This window comes from Drosophila ananassae (assembly GCF_017639315.1).
Source record: "Drosophila ananassae strain 14024-0371.13 chromosome Y unlocalized genomic scaffold, ASM1763931v2 tig00000179, whole genome shotgun sequence".
Lineage (NCBI taxonomy): Eukaryota > Metazoa > Arthropoda > Insecta > Diptera > Drosophilidae > Drosophila > Drosophila ananassae.
In genome coordinates, this window is record NW_025319093.1 from 29262 (window position 1) to 52262 (window position 23001).

Here is a 23001-nt window from a genome sequence, read left to right on the forward strand (position 1 = left end):
ACTCATAAAATTATGAAACCTAAAATTTTATTGGGAAATCTATTCTTTGATAGGTAAAATAAAGTTTGGGTGAAATAGATGCGTACTCCTTTCTTTTTTGTTATTGTTATCTCTAGTTACCTGTCCGAGTGAACTCGTGGATCTTAAAGACTATAAGCGACACTGCTCTAAATTTTGGCACGATGACTCCAAATAAAACGCAGGCCCCGTTTGTTTCAAGTTTGTGCCACGCCCCCTACCGCCCCAAAAAATGTCATATTTCGGTACCGCCCGTTCAAGAAAGTATTTTGAAAAAGTTTGAATGCCAAACTGTGTCACTGTCTAATTTATGACCACAGAACAAAATTCAGTCAAATCGGAACACTTTTTAGAGGAGTTACAGACTTTTCATTTTTTAGAGGAGTTATAGACTTTTCATTTTGCATTCCTGCTGTATTGTTATTTATTCCAACACTTATAAAATTATGAAACCTAAAATTTTATTGGGAAATCTATTCTTTGATAGGTAACATAAAGTTTGGGTGAAAAAGATGCGTACTCCTTTCTTTTTTGTTATTGTCGTCTCTAGTTATCTGACCAAGTGAACTCGTGGATCTTAAAGTCTATAAGAGATACTGCTCTAAATTTTGGCACGATGACTCCTGCAAATATAACGCAGGCCCCGTTTGTTTAAAGTTTGTGCCACGCCCCCTACCGCCCCCAAAAATGTCATATTTCGGTACCGCCCGTTCAAGAAAGTATTTTGAAAAAGTTTGAATGCCAAACTGTGTCACTGTCTAATTTATGACCACAGAACAAAATTCAGTCAAATCGGAACACTTTTTAGAGGAGTTATAGACTTTTCATTTTTTAGAGGAGTTATAGACTTTTCATTTTGCATTCCTGCTGTATTGTTATTTATTCCAACACTTATAAAATTATGAAACCTAAAATTTTATTGGGAAATCTATTCTTTGAAAGGTAAAATAAAGTTTGTGTGAAATAGATGCGTACTGCTTTCTTTTTTGTTATTGTCATCTCTAGTTACCTGTCCGAGTGAACTCGTGGATCTTAAAGACTATAAGCGACACTACTCTAAATTTTGGCACGATGGCTCCTGCAAATAAAACGCAGGCCCCGTTTGTTTCAAGTTTGTGCCACGCCCCCTACCGCCCCCAAAAATGTCATATTTCGGTACCGCCAGTTCAAGAAAGTACTTTGAACAAGTTTGAATGCCAAACTGTTTCACTGTCTAATTTATGACAACAGAACAAAATTCAGTCAAATCGGGACATTTTTTAGCGGAGTTATAGACTTTTCATTCTTTAGAGGAGTTATAGACTTTTCATTTTGCATTCCTGCTGTATTGTTATTTATTCCAACACTTATAAAATTATGAAACCTAAAATTTTATTGGGAAATCTATTCTTTGATAGGTAAAATAAAGTTTGGGTGAAATAGATGCGTACTCCTTTCTTTTTTGTTATTGTTATCTCTAGTTACCTGTCCGAGTGAACTCGTGGATCTTAAAGACTATAAGCGACACTGCTCTAAATTTTGGCACGATGACTCCAAATAAAACGCAGGCCCCGTTTGTTTCAAGTTTGTGCCACGCCCCCTACCGCCCCAAAAAATGTCATATTTCGGTACCGCCCGTTCAAGAAAGTATTTTGAAAAAGTTTGAATGCCAAACTGTGTCACTGTCTAATTTATGACCACAGAACAAAATTCAGTCAAATCGGAACACTTTTTAGAGGAGTTACAGACTTTTCATTTTTTAGAGGAGTTATAGACTTTTCATTTTGCATTCCTGCTGTATTGTTATTTATTCCAACACTTATAAAATTATGAAACCTAAAATTTTATTGGGAAATCTATTCTTTGAAAGGTAAAATAAAGTTTGGGTGAAATAGATGCGTACTGCTTTCTTTTTTGTTATTGTCATCTCTAGTTACCTGTCCGAGTGAACTCGTGGATCTTAAAGACTATAAGCGACAGTGCTCTAAATTTTGGCACGATGGCTCCTGCAAATAAAACGCAGGCCCCGTTTGTTTCAAGTTTGTGCCACGCCCCCTACCGCCCCCAAAAATGTCATATTTCGGTACCGCCAGTTCAAGAAAGTACTTTGAACAAGTTTGAATGCCAAACTGTTTCACTGTCTAATTTATGACAACAGAACAAAATTCAGTCAAATCGGGACACATTTTAGCGGAGTTATAGACTTTTCATTCTTTAGAGGAGTTATAGACTTTTCATTTTGCATTCCTGCTGTATTGTTATTTATTCCAACACTTATAAAATTATGAAACCTAAAATTTTATTGGGAAATCTATTCTTTGATAGGTAAAATAAAGTTTGGGTGAAATAGATGCGTACTCCTTTCTTTTTTGTTATTGTTATCTCTAGTTACCTGTCCGAGTGAACTCGTGGATCTTAAAGACTATAAGCGACACTGCTCTAAATTTTGGCACGATGACTCCAAATAAAACGCAGGCCCCGTTTGTTTCAAGTTTGTGCCACGCCCCCTACCGCCCCAAAAAATGTCATATTTCGGTACCGCCCGTTCAAGAAAGTATTTTGAAAAAGTTTGAATGCCAAACTGTGTCACTGTCTAATTTATGACCACAGAACAAAATTCAGTCAAATCGGAACACTTTTTAGAGGAGTTACAGACTTTTCATTTTTTAGAGGAGTTATAGACTTTTCATTTTGCATTCCTGCTGTATTGTTATTTATTCCAACACTTATAAAATTATGAAACCTAAAATTTTATTGGGAAATCTATTCCTTGATAGGTAAAATAAAGTTTGGGTGAAATAGATGCGCACTCCTTTCTTTTTTGTTATTGTTATCTCTAGTTACCTGTCCGAGTGAACTCGTGGATCTTAAAGACTATAAGCGACACTACTCTAAATTTTGGCACGATGACTCCAAATAAAACGCAGGCCCCGTTCGTTTCAAGTTTGTGCCACGCCCCCTACCGCCCCAAAAAATGTCATATTTCGGTACCGCCCATTCAAGAAAGTATTTTGAAAAAGTTTGAATGCCAAACTGTGTCACTGTCTAATTTATGACCACAGAACAAAATTCAGTCAAATCGGAACACTTTTTAGAGGAGTTATAGACTTTTCATTTTTTAGAGGAGTTATAGACTTTTCATTTTGCATTCCTGCTGTATTGTTATTTATTCCAACACTTATAAAATTATGAAACCTAAAATTTTATTGGGAAATCTATTCTTTGATAGGTAAAATAAAGTTTGGGTGAAATAGATGCGTACTCCTTTCTTTTTTGTTATTGTTATCTCTAGTTACCTGTCCGAGTGAACTCGTGGATCTTAAAGACTATAAGCGACACTGCTCTAAATTTTGGCACGATGACTCCAAATAAAACGCAGGCCCCGTTTGTTTCAAGTTTGTGCCACGCCCCCTACCGCCCCCAAAAATGTCATATTTCGGTACCGCCAGTTCAAGAAAGTACTTTGAACAAGTTTGAATGCCAAACTGTTTCACTGTCTAATTTATGACAACAGAACAAAATTCAGTCAAATCGGGACACATTTTAGCGGAGTTATAGACTTTTCATTCTTTAGAGGAGTTATAGACTTTTCATTTTGCATTCCTGCTGTATTGTTATTTATTCCAACACTCATAAAATTATGAAACCTAAAATTTTATTGGGAAATCTATTCTTTGATAGGTAAAATAAAGTTTGGGTGAAATAGATGCGTACTCCTTTCTTTTTTGTTATTGTTATCTCTAGTTACCTGTCCGAGTGAACTCGTGGATCTTAAAGACTATAAGCGACACTGCTCTAAATTTTGGCACGATGACTCCAAATAAAACGCAGGCCCCGTTTGTTTCAAGTTTGTGCCACGCCCCCTACCGCCCCAAAAAATGTCATATTTCGGTACCGCCCGTTCAAGAAAGTATTTTGAAAAAGTTTGAATGCCAAACTGTGTCACTGTCTAATTTATGACCACAGAACAAAATTCAGTCAAATCGGAACACTTTTTAGAGGAGTTACAGACTTTTCATTTTTTAGAGGAGTTATAGACTTTTCATTTTGCATTCCTGCTGTATTGTTATTTATTCCAACACTTATAAAATTATGAAACCTAAAATTTTATTGGGAAATCTATTCTTTGATAGGTAAAATAAAGTTTGGGTGAAATAGATGCGCACTCCTTTCTTTTTTGTTATTGTTATCTCTAGTTACCTGTCCGAGTGAACTCGTGGATCTTAAAGACTATAAGCGACACTACTCTAAATTTTGGCACGATGACTCCAAATAAAACGCAGGCCCCGTTCGTTTCAAGTTTGTGCCACGCCCCCTACCGCCCCAAAAAATGTCATATTTCGGTACCGCCCGTTCAAGAAAGTATTTTGAAAAAGTTTGAATGCCAAACTGTGTCACTGTCTAATTTATGACCACAGAACAAAATTCAGTCAAATCGGAACACTTTTTAGAGGAGTTATAGACTTTTCATTTTTTAGAGGAGTTATAGACTTTTCATTTTGCATTCCTGCTGTATTGTTATTTATTCCAACACTTATAAAATTATGAAACCTAAAATTTTATTGGGAAATCTATTCTTTGATAGGTAAAATAAAGTTTGGGTGAAATAGATGCGTACTGCTTTCTTTTTTGTTATTGTCATCTCTAGTTACCTGTCCGAGTGAACTCGTGGATCTTAAAGACTATAAGCGACAGTGCTCTAAATTTTGCCACGATGGCTCCTGCAAATAAAACGCAGGCCCCGTTTGTTTCAAGTTTGTGCCACGCCCCCTACCGCCCCCAAAAATGTCATATTTCGGTACCGCCAGTTCAAGAAAGTACTTTGAACAAGTTTGAATGCCAAACTGTTTCACTGTCTAATTTATGACAACAGAACAAAATTCAGTCAAATCGGGACACATTTTAGCGGAGTTATAGACTTTTCATTCTTTAGAGGAGTTATAGACTTTTCATTTTGCATTCCTGCTGTATTGTTATTTATTCCAACACTCATAAAATTATGAAACCTAAAATTTTATTGGGAAATCTATTCTTTGATAGGTAAAATAAAGTTTGGGTGAAATAGATGCGTACTCCTTTCTTTTTTGTTATTGTTATCTCTAGTTACCTGTCCGAGTGAACTCGTGGATCTTAAAGACTATAAGCGACACTGCTCTAAATTTTGGCACGATGACTCCAAATAAAACGCAGGCCCCGTTTGTTTCAAGTTTGTGCCACGCCCCCTACCGCCCCAAAAAATGTCATATTTCGGTACCGCCCGTTCAAGAAAGTATTTTGAAAAAGTTTGAATGCCAAACTGTGTCACTGTCTAATTTATGACCACAGAACAAAATTCAGTCAAATCGGAACACTTTTTAGAGGAGTTACAGACTTTTCATTTTTTAGAGGAGTTATAGACTTTTCATTTTGCATTCCTGCTGTATTGTTATTTATTCCAACACTTATAAAATTATGAAACCTAAAATTTTATTGGGAAATCTATTCTTTGATAGGTAAAATAAAGTTTGGGTGAAATAGATGCGCACTCCTTTCTTTTTTGTTATTGTTATCTCTAGTTACCTGTCCGAGTGAACTCGTGGATCTTAAAGACTATAAGCGACACTACTCTAAATTTTGGCACGATGACTCCAAATAAAACGCAGGCCCCGTTCGTTTCAAGTTTGTGCCACGCCCCCTACCGCCCCAAAAAATGTCATATTTCGGTACCGCCCGTTCAAGAAAGTATTTTGAAAAAGTTTGAATGCCAAACTGTGTCACTGTCTAATTTATGACCACAGAACAAAATTCAGTCAAATCGGAACACTTTTTAGAGGAGTTATAGACTTTTCACTTTTTAGAGGAGTTATAGACTTTTCATTTTGCATTCCTGCTGTATTGTTATTTATTCCAACACTTATAAAATTATGAAACCTAAAATTTTATTGGGAAATCTATTCTTTGATAGGTAAAATAAAGTTTGGGTGAAATAGATGCGTACTGCTTTCTTTTTTGTTATTGTCATCTCTAGTTACCTGTCCGAGTGAACTCGTGGATCTTAAACACTATAAGCGACAGTGCTCTAAATTTTGGCACGATGGCTCCTGCAAATAAAACGCAGGCCCCGTTTGTTTCAAGTTTGTGCCACGCCCCCTACCGCCCCCAAAAATGTCATATTTCGGTACCGCCAGTTCAAGAAAGTACTTTGAACAAGTTTGAATGCCAAACTGTTTCACTGTCTAATTTATGACAACAGAACAAAATTCAGTCAAATCGGGACACATTTTAGCGGAGTTATAGACTTTTCATTCTTTAGAGGAGTTATAGACTTTTCATTTTGCATTCCTGCTGTATTGTTATTTATTCCAACACTCATAAAATTATGAAACCTAAAATTTTATTGGGAAATCTATTCTTTGATAGGTAAAATAAAGTTTGGGTGAAATAGATGCGTACTCCCTTCTTTTTTGTTATTGTTATCTCTAGTTACCTGTCCGAGTGAACTCGTGGATCTTAAAGACTATAAGCGACACTGCTCTAAATTTTGGCACGATGACTCCAAATAAAACGCAGGCCCCGTTTGTTTCAAGTTTGTGCCACGCCCCCTACCGCCCCAAAAAATGTCATATTTCGGTACCGCCCGTTCAAGAAAGTATTTTGAAAAAGTTTGAATGCCAAACTGTGTCACTGTCTAATTTATGACCACAGAACAAAATTCAGTCAAATCGGAACACTTTTTAGAGGAGTTACAGACTTTTCATTTTTTAGAGGAGTTATAGACTTTTCATTTTGCATTCCTGCTGTATTGTTATTTATTCCAACACTTATAAAATTATGAAACCTAAAATTTTATTGGGAAATCTATTCTTTGATAGGTAAAATAAAGTTTGGGTGAAATAGATGCGTACTCCTTTCTTTTTTGTTATTGTTATCTCTAGTTACCTGTCCGAGTGAACTCGTGGATCTTAAAGACTATAAGCGACACTGCTCTAAATTTTGGCACGATGACTCCAAATAAAACGCAGGCCCCGTTTGTTTCGAGTTTGTGCCACGCCCCCTACCGCCCCAAAAAATGTCATATTTCGGTACCGCCCGTTCAAGAAAGTATTTTGAAAAAGTTTGAATGCCAAACTGTGTCACTGTCTAATTTATGACCACAGAACAAAATTCAGTCAAATCGGAACACTTTTTAGAGGAGTTATAGACTTTTCATTTTTTAGAGGAGTTATAGACTTTTCATTTTGCATTCCTGCTGTATTGTTATTTATTCCAACACTTATAAAATTATGAAACCTAAAATTTTATTGGGAAATCTATTCTTTGATAGGTAAAATAAAGTTTGGGTGAAATAGATGCGTACTCCTTTCTTTTTTGTTATTGTTATCTCTAGTTACCTGTCCGAGTGAACTCGTGGATCTTAAAGACTATAAGCGACACTGCTCTAAATTTTGGCACGATGACTCCAAATAAAACGCAGGCCCCGTTTGTTTCAAGTTTGTGCCACGCCCCCTACCGCCCCAAAAAATGTCATATTTCGGTACCGCCCGTTCAAGAAAGTATTTTGAAAAAGTTTGAATGCCAAACTGTGTCACTGTCTAATTTATGACCACAGAACAAAATTCAGTCAAATCGGAACACTTTTTAGAGGAGTTATAGACTTTTCATTTTTTAGAGGAGTTATAGACTTTTCATTTTGCATTCCTGCTGTATTGTTATTTATTCCAACACTTATAAAATTATGAAACCTAAAATTTTATTGGGAAATCTATTCTTTGATAGGTAAAATAAAGTTTGGGTGAAATAGATGCGCACTCCTTTCTTTTTTGTTATTGTTATCTCTAGTTACCTGTCCGAGTGAACTCGTGGATCTTAAAGACTATAAGCGACACTACTCTAAATTTTGGCACGATGACTCCAAATAAAACGCAGGCCCCGTTCGTTTCAAGTTTGTGCCACGCCCCCTACCGCCCCAAAAAATGTCATATTTCGGTACCGCCCGTTCAAGAAAGTATTTTGAAAAAGTTTGAATGCCAAACTGTGTCACTGTCTAATTTATGACCACAGAACAAAATTCAGTCAAATCGGAACACTTTTTAGAGGAGTTATAGAGTTTTCATTTATTAGAGGAATTATAGACTTTTCTTTTCGCATTCCTGCTGTATTGTTATTTATTCCAACACTTATAAAATTATGAAACCTAAAATTTTGATTGGAAATCTATTCTTTGATAGGTAAAATAAAGTTTGGGTGAAATAGATGCGTACTGCTTTCTTTTTTGTTATTGTCATCTCTAGTTACCTGTCCGAGTGAACTCGTGGATCTTAAAGACTATAAGCGACAGTGCTCTAAATTTTGGCACGATGGCTCCTGCAAATAAAACGCAGGCCCCGTTTGTTTCAAGTTTGTGCCACGCCCCCTACCGCCCCCAAAAATGTCATATTTCGGTACCGCCAGTTCAAGAAAGTACTTTGAACAAGTTTGAATGCCAAACTGTTTCACTGTCTAATTTATGACAACAGAACAAAATTCAGTCAAATCGGGACACATTTTAGCGGAGTTATAGACTTTTCATTCTTTAGAGGAGTTATAGACTTTTCATTTTGCATTCCTGCTGTATTGTTATTTATTCCAACACTTATAAAATTATGAAACCTAAAATTTTATTGGGAAATCTATTCTTTGATAGGTAAAATAAAGTTTGGGTGAAATAGATGCGCACTCCTTTCTTTTTTGTTATTGTTATCTCAAGTTACCTGTCCGAGTGAACTCGTGGATCTTAAAGACTATAAGCGACACTACTCTAAATTTTGGCACGATGACTCCAAATAAAACGCAGGCCCCGTTCGTTTCAAGTTTGTGCCACGCCCCCTACCGCCCCAAAAAATGTCATATTTCGGTACCGCCCGTTCAAGAAAGTATTTTGAAAAAGTTTGAATGCCAAACTGTGTCACTGTCTAATTTATGACCACAGAACAAAATTCAGTCAAATCGGAACACTTTTTAGAGGAGTTATAGACTTTTCATTTTTTAGAGGAGTTATAGACTTTTCATTTTGCATTCCTGCTGTATTGTTATTTATTCCAACACTTATAAAATTATGAAACCTAAAATTTTATTGGGAAATCTATTCTTTGATAGGTAAAATAAAGTTTGGGTGAAATAGATGCGTACTGCTTTCTTTTTTGTTATTGTCATCTCTAGTTACCTGTCCGAGTGAACTCGTGGATCTTAAAGACTATAAGCGACAGTGCTCTAAATTTTGGCACGATGGCTCCTGCAAATAAAACGCAGGCCCCGTTTGTTTCAAGTTTGTGCCACGCCCCCTACCGCCCCCAAAAATGTCATATTTCGGTACCGCCAGTTCAAGAAAGTACTTTGAACAAGTTTGAATGCCAAACTGTTTCACTGTCTAATTTATGACAACAGAACAAAATTCAGTCAAATCGGGACACATTTTAGCGGAGTTATAGACTTTTCATTCTTTAGAGGAGTTATAGACTTTTCATTTTGCATTCCTGCTGTATTGTTATTTATTCCAACACTTATAAAATTATGAAACCTAAAATTTTATTGGGAAATCTATTCTTTGATAGGTAAAATAAAGTTTGGGTGAAATAGATGCGTACTCCTTTCTTTTTTGTTATTGTTATCTCTAGTTACCTGTCCGAGTGAACTCGTGGATCTTAAAGACTATAAGCGACACTGCTCTAAATTTTGGCACGATGGCTCCTGCAAATAAAACGCAGGCCCCGTTTGTTTCAAGTTTGTGCCACGCCCCCTACCGCCCCCAAAAATGTCATATTTCGGTACCGCCAGTTCAAGAAAGTACTTTGAACAAGTTTGAATGCCAAACTGTTTCACTGTCTAATTTATGACAACAGAACAAAATTCAGTCAAATCGGGACACATTTTAGCGGAGTTATAGACTTTTCATTCTTTAGAGGAGTTATAGACTTTTCATTTTGCATTCCTGCTGTATTGTTATTTATTCCAACACTTATAAAATTATGAAACCTAAAATTTTATTGGGAAATCTATTCTTTGATAGGTAAAATAAAGTTTGGGTGAAATAGATGCGCACTCCTTTCTTTTTGGTTATTGTTATCTCAAGTTACCTGTCCGAGTGAACTCGTGGATCTTAAAGACTATAAGCGACACTACTCTAAATTTTGGCACGATGACTCCAAATAAAACGCAGGCCCCGTTCGTTTCAAGTTTGTGCCACGCCCCCTACCGCCCCAAAAAATGTCATATTTCGGTACCGCCCGTTCAAGAAAGTATTTTGAAAAAGTTTGAATGCCAAACTGTGTCACTGTCTAATTTATGACCACAGAACAAAATTCAGTCAAATCGGAACACTTTTTAGAGGAGTTATAGACTTTTCATTTTTTAGAGGAGTTATAGACTTTTCATTTTGCATTCCTGCTGTATTGTTATTTATTCCAACACTTATAAAATTATGAAACCTAAAATTTTATTGGGAAATCTATTCTTTGATAGGTAAAATAAAGTTTGGGTGAAATAGATGCGTACTGCTTTCTTTTTTGTTATTGTCATCTCTAGTTACCTGTCCGAGTGAACTCGTGGATCTTAAAGACTATAAGCGACAGTGCTCTAAATTTTGGCACGATGGCTCCTGCAAATAAAACGCAGGCCCCGTTTGTTTCAAGTTTGTGCCACGCCCCCTACCGCCCCCAAAAATGTCATATTTCGGTACCGCCAGTTCAAGAAAGTATTTTGAAAAAGTTTGAATGCCAAACTGTGTCACTGTCTAATTTATGACCACAGAACAAAATTCAGTCAAATCGGAACACTTTTTAGAGGAGTTATAGACTTTTCATTTTTTAGAGGAGTTATAGACTTTTCATTTTGCATTCCTGCTGTATTGTTATTTATTCCAACACTTATAAAATTATGAAACCTAAAATTTTATTGGGAAATCTATTCTTTGATAGGTAAAATAAAGTTTGGGTGAAATAGATGCGCACTCCTTTCTTTTTTGTTATTGTTATCTCTAGTTACCTGTCCGAGTGAACTCGTGGATCTTAAAGACTATAAGCGACACTACTCTAAATTTTGGCACGATGACTCCAAATAAAACGCAGGCCCCGTTCGTTTCAAGTTTGTGCCACGCCCCCTACCGCCCCAAAAAATGTCATATTTCGGTACCGCCCGTTCAAGAAAGTATTTTGAAAAAGTTTGAATGCCAAACTGTGTCACTGTCTAATTTATGACCACAGAACAAAATTCAGTCAAATCGGAACACTTTTTAGAGGAGTTATAGACTTTTCATTTTTTAGAGGAGTTATAGACTTTTCATTTTGCATTCCTGCTGTATTGTTATTTATTCCAACACTTATAAAATTATGAAACCTAAAATTTTATTGGGAAATCTATTCTTTGATAGGTAAAATAAAGTTTGGGTGAAATAGATGCGTACTGCTTTCTTTTTTGTTATTGTCATCTCTAGTTACCTGTCCGAGTGAACTCGTGGATCTTAAAGACTATAAGCGACAGTGCTCTAAATTTTGGCACGATGGCTCCTGCAAATAAAACGCAGGCCCCGTTTGTTTCAAGTTTGTGCCACGCCCCCTACCGCCCCCAAAAATGTCATATTTCGGTACCGCCAGTTCAAGAAAGTACTTTGAACAAGTTTGAATGCCAAACTGTTTCACTGTCTAATTTATGACAACAGAACAAAATTCAGTCAAATCGGGACACATTTTAGCGGAGTTATAGACTTTTCATTCTTTAGAGGAGTTATAGACTTTTCATTTTGCATTCCTGCTGTATTGTTATTTATTCCAACACTTATAAAATTATGAAACCTAAAATTTTATTGGGAAATCTATTCTTTGATAGGTAAAATAAAGTTTGGGTGAAATAGATGCGCACTCCTTTCTTTTTTGTTATTGTTATCTCAAGTTACCTGTCCGAGTGAACTCGTGGATCTTAAAGACTATAAGCGACACTACTCTAAATTTTGGCACGATGACTCCAAATGAAACGCAGGCCCCGTTCGTTTCAAGTTTGTGCCACGCCCCCTACCGCCCCAAAAAATGTCATATTTCGGTACCGCCCGTTCAAGAAAGTATTTTGAAAAAGTTTGAATGCCAAACTGTGTCACTGTCTAATTTATGACCACAGAACAAAATTCAGTCAAATCGGAACACTTTTTAGAGGAGTTATAGACTTTTCATTTTTTAGAGGAGTTATAGACTTTTCATTTTGCATTCCTGCTGTATTGTTATTTATTCCAACACTTATAAAATTATGAAACCTAAAATTTTATTGGGAAATCTATTCTTTGATAGGTAAAATAAAGTTTGGGTGAAATAGATGCGTACTGCTTTCTTTTTTGTTATTGTCATCTCTAGTTACCTGTCCGAGTGAACTCGTGGATCTTAAAGACTATAAGCGACAGTGCTCTAAATTTTGGCACGATGGCTCCTGCAAATAAAACGCAGGCCCCGTTTGTTTCAAGTTTGTGCCACGCCCCCTACCGCCCCCAAAAATGTCATATTTCGGTACCGCCAGTTCAAGAAAGTACTTTGAACAAGTTTGAATGCCAAACTGTTTCACTGTCTAATTTATGACAACAGAACAAAATTCAGTCAAATCGGGACACATTTTAGCGGAGTTATAGACTTTTCATTCTTTAGAGGAGTTATAGACTTTTCATTTTGCATTCCTGCTGTATTGTTATTTATTCCAACACTTATAAAATTATGAAACCTAAAATTTTATTGGGAAATCTATTCTTTGATAGGTAAAATAAAGTTTGGGTGAAATAGATGCGTACTCCTTTCTTTTTTGTTATTGTTATCTCTAGTTACCTGTCCGAGTGAACTCGTGGATCTTAAAGACTATAAGCGACACTGCTCTAAATTTTGGCACGATGGCTCCTGCAAATAAAACGCAGGCCCCGTTTGTTTCAAGTTTGTGCCACGCCCCCTACCGCCCCCAAAAATGTCATATTTCGGTACCGCCAGTTCAAGAAAGTACTTTGAACAAGTTTGAATGCCAAACTGTTTCACTGTCTAATTTATGACAACAGAACAAAATTCAGTCAAATCGGGACACATTTTAGCGGAGTTATAGACTTTTCATTCTTTAGAGGAGTTATAGACTTTTCATTTTGCATTCCTGCTGTATTGTTATTTATTCCAACACTTATAAAATTATGAAACCTAAAATTTTATTGGGAAATCTATTCTTTGATAGGTAAAATAAAGTTTGGGTGAAATAGATGCGCACTCCTTTCTTTTTGGTTATTGTTATCTCAAGTTACCTGTCCGAGTGAACTCGTGGATCTTAAAGACTATAAGCGACACTACTCTAAATTTTGGCACGATGACTCCAAATAAAACGCAGGCCCCGTTCGTTTCAAGTTTGTGCCACGCCCCCTACCGCCCCAAAAAATGTCATATTTCGGTACCGCCCGTTCAAGAAAGTATTTTGAAAAAGTTTGAATGCCAAACTGTGTCACTGTCTAATTTATGACCACAGAACAAAATTCAGTCAAATCGGAACACTTTTTAGAGGAGTTATAGACTTTTCATTTTTTAGAGGAGTTATAGACTTTTCATTTTGCATTCCTGCTGTATTGTTATTTATTCCAACACTTATAAAATTATGAAACCTAAAATTTTATTGGGAAATCTATTCTTTGATAGGTAAAATAAAGTTTGGGTGAAATAGATGCGTACTGCTTTCTTTTTTGTTATTGTCATCTCTAGTTACCTGTCCGAGTGAACTCGTGGATCTTAAAGACTATAAGCGACAGTGCTCTAAATTTTGGCACGATGGCTCCTGCAAATAAAACGCAGGCCCCGTTTGTTTCAAGTTTGTGCCACGCCCCCTACCGCCCCCAAAAATGTCATATTTCGGTACCGCCAGTTCAAGAAAGTACTTTGAACAAGTTTGAATGCCAAACTGTTTCACTGTCTAATTTATGACAACAGAACAAAATTCAGTCAAATCGGGACACATTTTAGCGGAGTTATAGACTTTTCATTCTTTAGAGGAGTTATAGACTTTTCATTTTGCATTCCTGCTGTATTGTTATTTATTCCAACACTTATAAAATTATGAAACCTAAAATTTTATTGGGAAATCTATTCTTTAATAGGTAAAATAAAGTTTGGGTGAAATAGATGCGTACTCCTTTCTTTTTTGTTATTGTTATCTCTAGTTACCTGTCCGAGTGAACTCGTGGATCTTAAAGACTATAAGCGACACTGCTCTAAATTTTGGCACGATGACTCCAAATAAAACGCAGGCCCCGTTTGTTTCAAGTTTGTGCCACGCCCCCTACCGCCCCCAAAAATGTCATATTTCGGTACCGCCAGTTCAAGAAAGTACTTTGAACAAGTTTGAATGCCAAACTGTTTCACTATCTAATTTATGACAACAGAACAAAATTCAGTCAAATCGGGACACATTTTAGCGGAGTTATAGACTTTTCATTCTTTAGAGGAGTTATAGACTTTTCATTTTGCATTCCTGCTGTATTGTTATTTATTCCAACACTTATAAAATTATGAAACCTAAAATTTTATTGGGAAATCTATTCTTTGATAGGTAAAATAAAGTTTGGGTGAAATAGATGCGTACTGCTTTCTTTTTTGTTATTGTCATCTCTAGTTACCTGTCCGAGTGAACTCGTGGATCTTAAAGACTATAAGCGACAGTGCTCTAAATTTTGGCACGATGGCTCCTGCAAATAAAACGCAGGCCCCGTTTGTTTCAAGTTTGTGCCACGCCCCCTACCGCCCCCAAAAATGTCATATTTCGGTACCGCCAGTTCAAGAAAGTACTTTGAACAAGTTTGAATGCCAAACTGTTTCACTGTCTAATTTATGACAACAGAACAAAATTCAGTCAAATCGGGACACATTTTAGCGGAGTTATAGACTTTTCATTCTTTAGAGGAGTTATAGACTTTTCATTTTGCATTCCTGCTGTATTGTTATTTATTCCAACACTTATAAAATTATGAAACCTAAAATTTTATTGGGAAATCTATTCTTTGATAGGTAAAATAAAGTTTGGGTGAAATAGATGCGTACTGCTTTCTTTTTTGTTATTGTCATCTCTAGTTACCTGTCCGAGTGATCCCGTGGATCTTAAAGACTATAAGCGACAGTGCTCTAAATTTTGGCACGATGGCTCCTGCAAATAAAACGCAGGCCCCGTTTGTTTCAAGTTTGTGCCACGCCCCCTACCGCCCCCAAAAATGTCATATTTCGGTACCGCCAGTTCAAGAAAGTACTTTGAACAAGTTTGAATGCCAAACTGTTTCACTGTCTAATTTATGACAACAGAACAAAATTCAGTCAAATCGGGACACATTTTAGCGGAGTTATAGACTTTTCATTCTTTAGAGGAGTTATAGACTTTTCATTTTGCATTCCTGCTGTATTGTTATTTATTCCAACACTTATAAAATTATGAAACCTAAAATTTTATTGGGAAATCTATTCTTTGATAGGTAAAATAAAGTTTGGGTGAAATAGATGCGTACTGCTTTCTTTTTTGTTATTGTCATCTCTAGTTACCTGTCCGAGTGATCCCGTGGATCTTAAAGACTATAAGCGACAGTGCTCTAAATTTTGGCACGATGGCTCCTGCAAATAAAACGCAGGCCCCGTTTGTTTCAAGTTTGTGCCACGCCCCCTACCGCCCCCAAAAATGTCATATTTCGGTACCGCCAGTTCAAGAAAGTACTTTGAACAAGTTTGAATGCCAAACTGTTTCACTGTCTAATTTATGACAACAGAACAAAATTCAGTCAAATCGGGACACATTTTAGCGGAGTTATAGACTTTTCATTCTTTAGAGGAGTTATAGACTTTTCATTTTGCATTCCTGCTGTATTGTTATTTATTCCAACACTTATAAAATTATGAAACCTAAAATTTTATTGGGAAATCTATTCTTTGATAGGTAAAATAAAGTTTGGGTGAAATAGATGCGTACTCCTTTCTTTTTTGTTATTGTTATCTCTAGTTACCTGTCCGAGTGAACTCGTGGATCTTAAAGACTATAAGCGACACTGCTCTAAATTTTGGCACGATGACTCCAAATAAAACGCAGGCCCCGTTTGTTTCAAGTTTGTGCCACGCCCCCTACCGCCCCAAAAAATGTCATATTTCGGTACCGCCCGTTCAAGAAAGTATTTTGAAAAAGTTTGAATGCCAAACTGTGTCACTGTCTAATTTATGACCACAGAACAAAATTCAGTCAAATCGGAACACTTTTTAGAGGAGTTACAGACTTTTCATTTTTTAGAGGAGTTATAGACTTTTCATTTTGCATTCCTGCTGTATTGTTATTTATTCCAACACTTATAAAATTATGAAACCTAAAATTTTATTGGGAAATCTATTCTTTGATAGGTAAAATAAAGTTTGGGTGAAATAGATGCGCACTCCTTTCTTTTTTGTTATTGTTATCTCTAGTTACCTGTCCGAGTGAACTCGTGGATCTTAAAGACTATAAGCGACACTACTCTAAATTTTGGCACGATGACTCCAAATAAAACGCAGGCCCCGTTCGTTTCAAGTTTGTGCCACGCCCCCTACCGCCCCAAAAAATGTCATATTTCGGTACCGCCCGTTCAAGAAAGTATTTTGAAAAAGTTTGAATGCCAAACTGTGTCACTGTCTAATTTATGACCACAGAACAAAATTCAGTCAAATCGGAACACTTTTTAGAGGAGTTATAGACTTTTCATTTTTTAGAGGAGTTATAGACTTTTCATTTTGCATTCCTGCTGTATTGTTATTTATTCCAACACTTATAAAATTATGAAACCTAAAATTTTATTGGGAAATCTATTCTTTGATAGGTAAAATAAAGTTTGGGTGACATAGATGCGTACTGCTTTCTTTTTTGTTATTGTCATCTCTAGTTACCTGTCCGAGTGAACTCGTGGATCTTAAAGACTATAAGCGACAGTGCTCTAAATTTTGGCACGATGGCTCCTGCAAATAAAACGCAGGCCCCGTTTGTTTCAAGTTTGTGCCACGCCCCCTACCGCCCCCAAAAATGTCATATTTCGGTACCGCCAGTTCAAGAAAGTACTTTGAACAAGTTTGAATGCCAAACTGTTTCACTGTCTAATTTATGACAACAGAACAAAATTCAGTCAAATCGGGACACATTTTAGCGGAGTTATAGACTTTTCATTCTTTAGAGGAGTTATAGACTTTTCAATTTGCATTCCTGCTGTATTGTTATTTATTCCAACACTTATAAAATTATGAAACCTAAAATTTTATTGGGAAATCTATTCTTTGATAGGTAAAATAAAGTTTGGGGGAAATAGATGCGTACTCCTTTCTTTTTTGTTATTGTTATCTCTAGTTACCTGTCCGAGTGAACTCGTGGATCTTAAAGTCTATAAGAGATACTGCTCTAAATTTTGGCACGATGACTCCTGCAAATATAACGCAAGCCCCGTTTGTTTCAAGTTTGTGCCACGCCCCCTACCGCCCCCAAAAATGTCATATTTCGGTACCGCCAGTTCAAGAAAGTACTTTGAACAAGTTTGAATGCCAAACTGTTTCACTGTCTAGTTTATGACAACAGAACAAAATTCAGTCAATTTGGGACACATTTTAGAGGAGTTATAGACTTTTCATTTTTAAGAGGAGTTATAGACTTTTCATTTTGAATTCCTGCTGTATTGTTATTTATTCCAACACTTATAAAATTTTGAAACCTAAAATTTTATTGGGAAATCTATTCTTTGATAGGTAAAATAAAGTTTGGGTGAAATAGATGCGTACTCCTTTCTTTTTTGTTATTGTTATCTCTAGTTACCTGTCCGAGTGAACTCGTGGATCTTAAAGACTATAAGCGACACTGCTCTAAATTTTGGCACGATGACTCCAAATAAAACGCAGGCCCCGTTTGTTTCAAGTTTGTGCCACGCCCCCTACCGCCCCAAAAAATGTCATATTTCGGTACCGCCCGTTCAAGAAAGTATTTTGAAAAAGTTTGAATGCCAAACTGTGTCACTGTCTAATTTATGACCACAGAACAAAATTCAGTCAAATCGGAACACTTTTTAGAGGAGTTACAGACTTTTCATTTTTTAGAGGAGTTATAGACTTTTCATTTTGCATTCCTGCTGTATTGTTATTTATTCCAACACTTATAAAATTATGAAACCTAAAATTTTATTGGGAAATCTATTCTTTGATAGGTAAAATAAAGTTTGGGTGAAATAGATGCGCACTCCTTTCTTTTTTGTTATTGTTATCTCTAGTTACCTGTCCGAGTGAACTCGTGGATCTTAAAGACTATAAGCGACACTACTCTAAATTTTGGCACGATGACTCCAAATAAAACGCAGGCCCCGTTCGTTTCAAGTTTGTGCCACGCCCCCTACCGCCCCAAAAAATGTCATATTTCGGTACCGCCCGTTCAAGAAAGTACTTTGAACAAGTTTGAATGCCAAACTGTTTCACTGTCTAATTTATGACAACAGAACAAAATTCAGTCAAATCGGGACACATTTTAGCGGAGTTATAGACTTTTCATTCTTTAGAGGAGTTATAGACTTTTCATTTTGCATTCCTGCTGTATTGTTATTTATTCCAACACTTATAAAATTATGAAACCTAAAATTTTATTGGGAAATCTATTCTTTGATAGGTAAAATAAAGTTTGGGTGAAATAGATGCGTACTGCTTTCTTTTTTGTTATTGTCATCTCTAGTTACCTGTCCGAGTGAACTCGTGGATCTTAAAGACTATAAGCGACACTGCTCTAAAATTTTGGCACGATGACTCCTGCAAATAAAACGCAGGCCCCTTTTGTTTCAAGTTTGTGCCACGCCTCCTACCGCCCCCAAAAATGTCATATTTCGGTACCGCCAGTTTAAGAAAGAATTTTGAAAAAGTTTTAATGCCAAACTGTGTCACTGTCTAATTTATGACCACAGAACAAAATTCAGTCAATTTGGGACACATTTTAGAGGAGTTATAGACTTTTTGAAGTGAAACTTCTTTAGGCGCGTAATGGATTTTCGGGGACGGAGTAAAACCGAGTCAGGATCGACACGAAAATGCGAGTACCCCACCCCCCTCACCGTTCACTGTCCCTCTCTCACCATATGCGCTTGTTGAGGTGGGAGAGCCGCTCACGAACGTTGTCTCTCTTCTCTTCTTTCCTCTCTCTCAGACACCAGCGAACTGCGCCACGCCTCAGAATGCTCTCTGGCTAATGGGAAAACAATTATTATGGTGTCGATTTATATCTCACCAGGTAAATCGATTACTGATATCAAAGATTTTATCCACCATGTGCTTCTGCCATATGCAGAGGGTGGTTCGATGCTATTGAATAAGAATTATCACGAAATTCCTATGATCATTTCGGGAGATTTTAATGTTAATTTCGCGAGGGAAGAATCTGTAGAGTTATTGAACTTTTTCAAAAAATTTGGATATTATTAATGATAGGAACACTAGCACGACTAGACACGGGACAACAATCGATGCAGTTTTTGCACGATTCATTAAGGATTTAAGTGCTCACGTATATATCTCGAACTTTAGTTACCATAACCCAATTATCACGACACTAGGAAATGATATTCATGAAATTGACAATGAAAATGGCACATGATTGGTAAATTGTCATTGTAATTTCTTTGTAATTTTTAATTGTAATATTGTTATTTATGTAATATTGTATACTTGTGAATAAATTGAAAATTTTTGGAACTATACATTAATCGAACGTCATTCATCTATAAGAAAATATTAGAAAAAGCAAATTCATGCTTCGTCGTTGAATTATTTAACCTCTAATTTTCAAACTAACCTAAGAGAGAAAATAGAGATGATGAAATGAAAATAGAGAGAGAGGAATACTAGAAGTTTCACTTCTGTCTTGCGTAGGCTTGACACACCCTTTTATTATCATTTTTTAGAGGAGTTATAGACTTTTCATTTTGCATTCCTGCTGTATTGTTATTTATTCCAACACTTATAAAATTATGAAACCTAAAATTTTATTGGGAAATCTATTCTTTGATAGGTAAAATAAAGTTTGGGTGAAAAAGATGCGTACTCCTTTCTGTTTTGTTATTGTCGTCTCTAGTTATATGTCCGAATGAACTCGTGGATCTTAAAGACTATAAAAGACACTGCTCTAAAATTTTGGCACGATGACTCCTGCAAATAAAACGCAGGCCCCTTTTGTTTCAAGTTTGTGCCACGCCCCCTACCGCCCCAAAAAATGTCATATTTCGGTACCGACCGTTCAAGAAAGTATTTTGAAAAAGTTTGAATGCCAAACTGTGTCACTGTCTAATTTATGACCACAGAACAAAATTCAGTCAAATCGGAACACTTTTTAGAGGAGTTATAGACTTTTCATTTTTAAGAGGAGTTGTAGACTTTTCATTTTGCATTCCTGCTGTATTGTTATTTATTCCAACACTTATAAAATTATGATGCGTACTCCTTTCTTTTTTGTTATTGTCGTCTCTAGTTATCTGACCAAGTGAACTCGTGGATCTTAAAGTCTATAAGAGATACTGCTCTAAATTTTGGCACGGTGACTCCTGCAAATATAACGCAGGCCCCGTTTGTTTCAAGTTTGTGCCACGCCCCCTACCGCCCCCAAAAATGTCATATTTCGGTACCGCCAGTTCAAGAAAGTACTTTGAACAAGTTTGAATGCCAAACTGTTTCACTGTCTAATTTATGACAACAGAACAAAATTCAGTCAAATCGGGACACATTTTAGAGGAGTTATAGACTTTTCATTCTTTAGAGGAGTTATAGACTTTTCATTTAGCATTCCTGCTGTATTGTTATTTATTCCAACACTTATAAAATTATGAAACCTAAAATTTTATTGGGAAATCTATTCTTTGATAGGTAAAATAAAGTTTGGGTGAAATAGGTGCGTACTGCTTTCTTTTTTGTTATTGTCATCTCTAGTTACCTGTCCGAGTGAACTCGTGGATCTTAAAGACTATAAGCGACACTGCTCTAAATTTTGGCACGATGGCTCCTGCAACTAAAACGCAGGCCCCGTTTGTTTCAAGTTTGTTCCACGCCCCCTACCGCCCCCAAAAATGTCATATTTCGGTACCGCCAGTTCAAGAAAGTACTTTGAACAAGTTTGAATGCCAAACTGTTTCACTGTCTAATTTATGACAACAGAACAAAATTCAGTCAAATCGGGACACATTTTAGAGGAGTTATAGACTTTTCATTCTTTAGAGGAGTTATAGACTTTTCATTTTGCATTCCTGCTGTATTGTTATTTATTCCAACACTTATAAAATTATGAAACCTAAAATTTTATTGGGAAATCTATTCTTGGATAGGTTAAATAAAGTTTGGGTGAAAAAGATGCGTACTTCTTTCTGTTTTGTTATTGTCGTCTCTAGTTATATGTCCGAATGAACTCGTGGATCTTAAAGACTATAAGAGACACTGCTCTAAAATTTTGGCACGATGACTCCTGCAAATAAAACGCAGGCCCCTTTTGTTTCAAGTTTGTGCCACGCCCCCTACCGCCCCAAAAAATGTCATATTTCGGTACCGCCCGTTCAAGAAAGTATTTTGAAAAAGTTTGAATGCCAAACTGTTTCACTGTCTAATTTATGACAACAGAACAAAATTCAGTCAATTTGGGACACATTTTAGAGGAGTTATAGACTTTTCATTTTTAAGAGGAGTTGTAGACTTTTCATTTTGCATTCCTGCTGTATTGTTATTTATTCCAACACTTATAAAATTATGAAACCTAAAATTTTATTGGGAAATCTATTCTTGGATAGGTTAAATAAAGTTTGGGTGAAATAGATGCGTACTCCTTTCTTTTTTGTTATTGTCGTCTCTAGTTATCTGACCAAGTGAACTCGTGGATCTTAAAGTCTATAAGAGATACTGCTCTAAATTTTGGCACGGTGACTCCTGCAAATATAACGCAGGCCCCGTTTGTTTCAAGTTTGTGCCACGCCCCCTACCGCCCCAAAAAATGTCATATTTCGGTACCGCCCGTTCAAGAAAGTATTTTGAAAAAGTTTGAATGCCAAACTGTTTCACTGTCTAATTTATGACAACAGAACAAAATTCAGTCAAATCGGGACACATTTTAGAGGAGTTATAGACTTTTCATTCTTTAGAGGAGTTATAGACTTTTCATTTTGCATTCCTGCTGTATTGTTATTTATTCCAACACTTATAAAATTATGAAACCTAAAATTTTATTGGGAAATCTATACTTTGATAGGTAACATAAAGTTTGGGTGAAAAAGATGCGTACTCCTTTCTTTTTTGTTATTGTCGTCTCTAGTTATCTGACCAAGTGAACTCGTGCATCTTAAAGTCTATAAGAGATACTGCTCTAAATTTTGGCACGGTGACTCCTGCAAATATAACGCAGGCCCCGTTTGTTTCAAGTTTGTGCCACGCCCCCTACCGCCCCCAAAAATGTCATATTTCGGTACCGCCAGTTCAAGAAAGTACTTTGAACAAGTTTTATGCCAAACTGTTTCACTGTCTAATTTATGACAACAGAACAAAATTCAGTCAATTTGGGACACATTTTAGAGGAGTTATAGACTTTTCATTCTTTAGAGGAGTTATAGACTTTTCATTTTGCATTCCTGCTGTATTGTTATTTATTCCAACACTTATAAAATTATGGAACCTAAAATTTTATTGGGAAATCTATTCTTTGATAGGTTAAATAAAGTTTGGGTGAAATAGATGCGTACTCCTTTCTTTTTTGTTATTGTTATCTCTAGTTACCTGTCCGAGTGAACTCGTGGATCTTAAAGACTATAAGCGACACTGCTCTAAATTTTGGCACGATGACTCCAAATAAAACGCAGGCCCCGTTACTTTCAAGTTTGTGCCACGCCCCCTACCGCCCCAAAAAATGTCATATTTCGGTACCGCCCGTTCAAGAAAGTATTTTGAAAAAGTTTGAATGCCAAACTGTGTCACTGTCTAATTTATGACCACAGAACAAAATTCAGTCAAATCG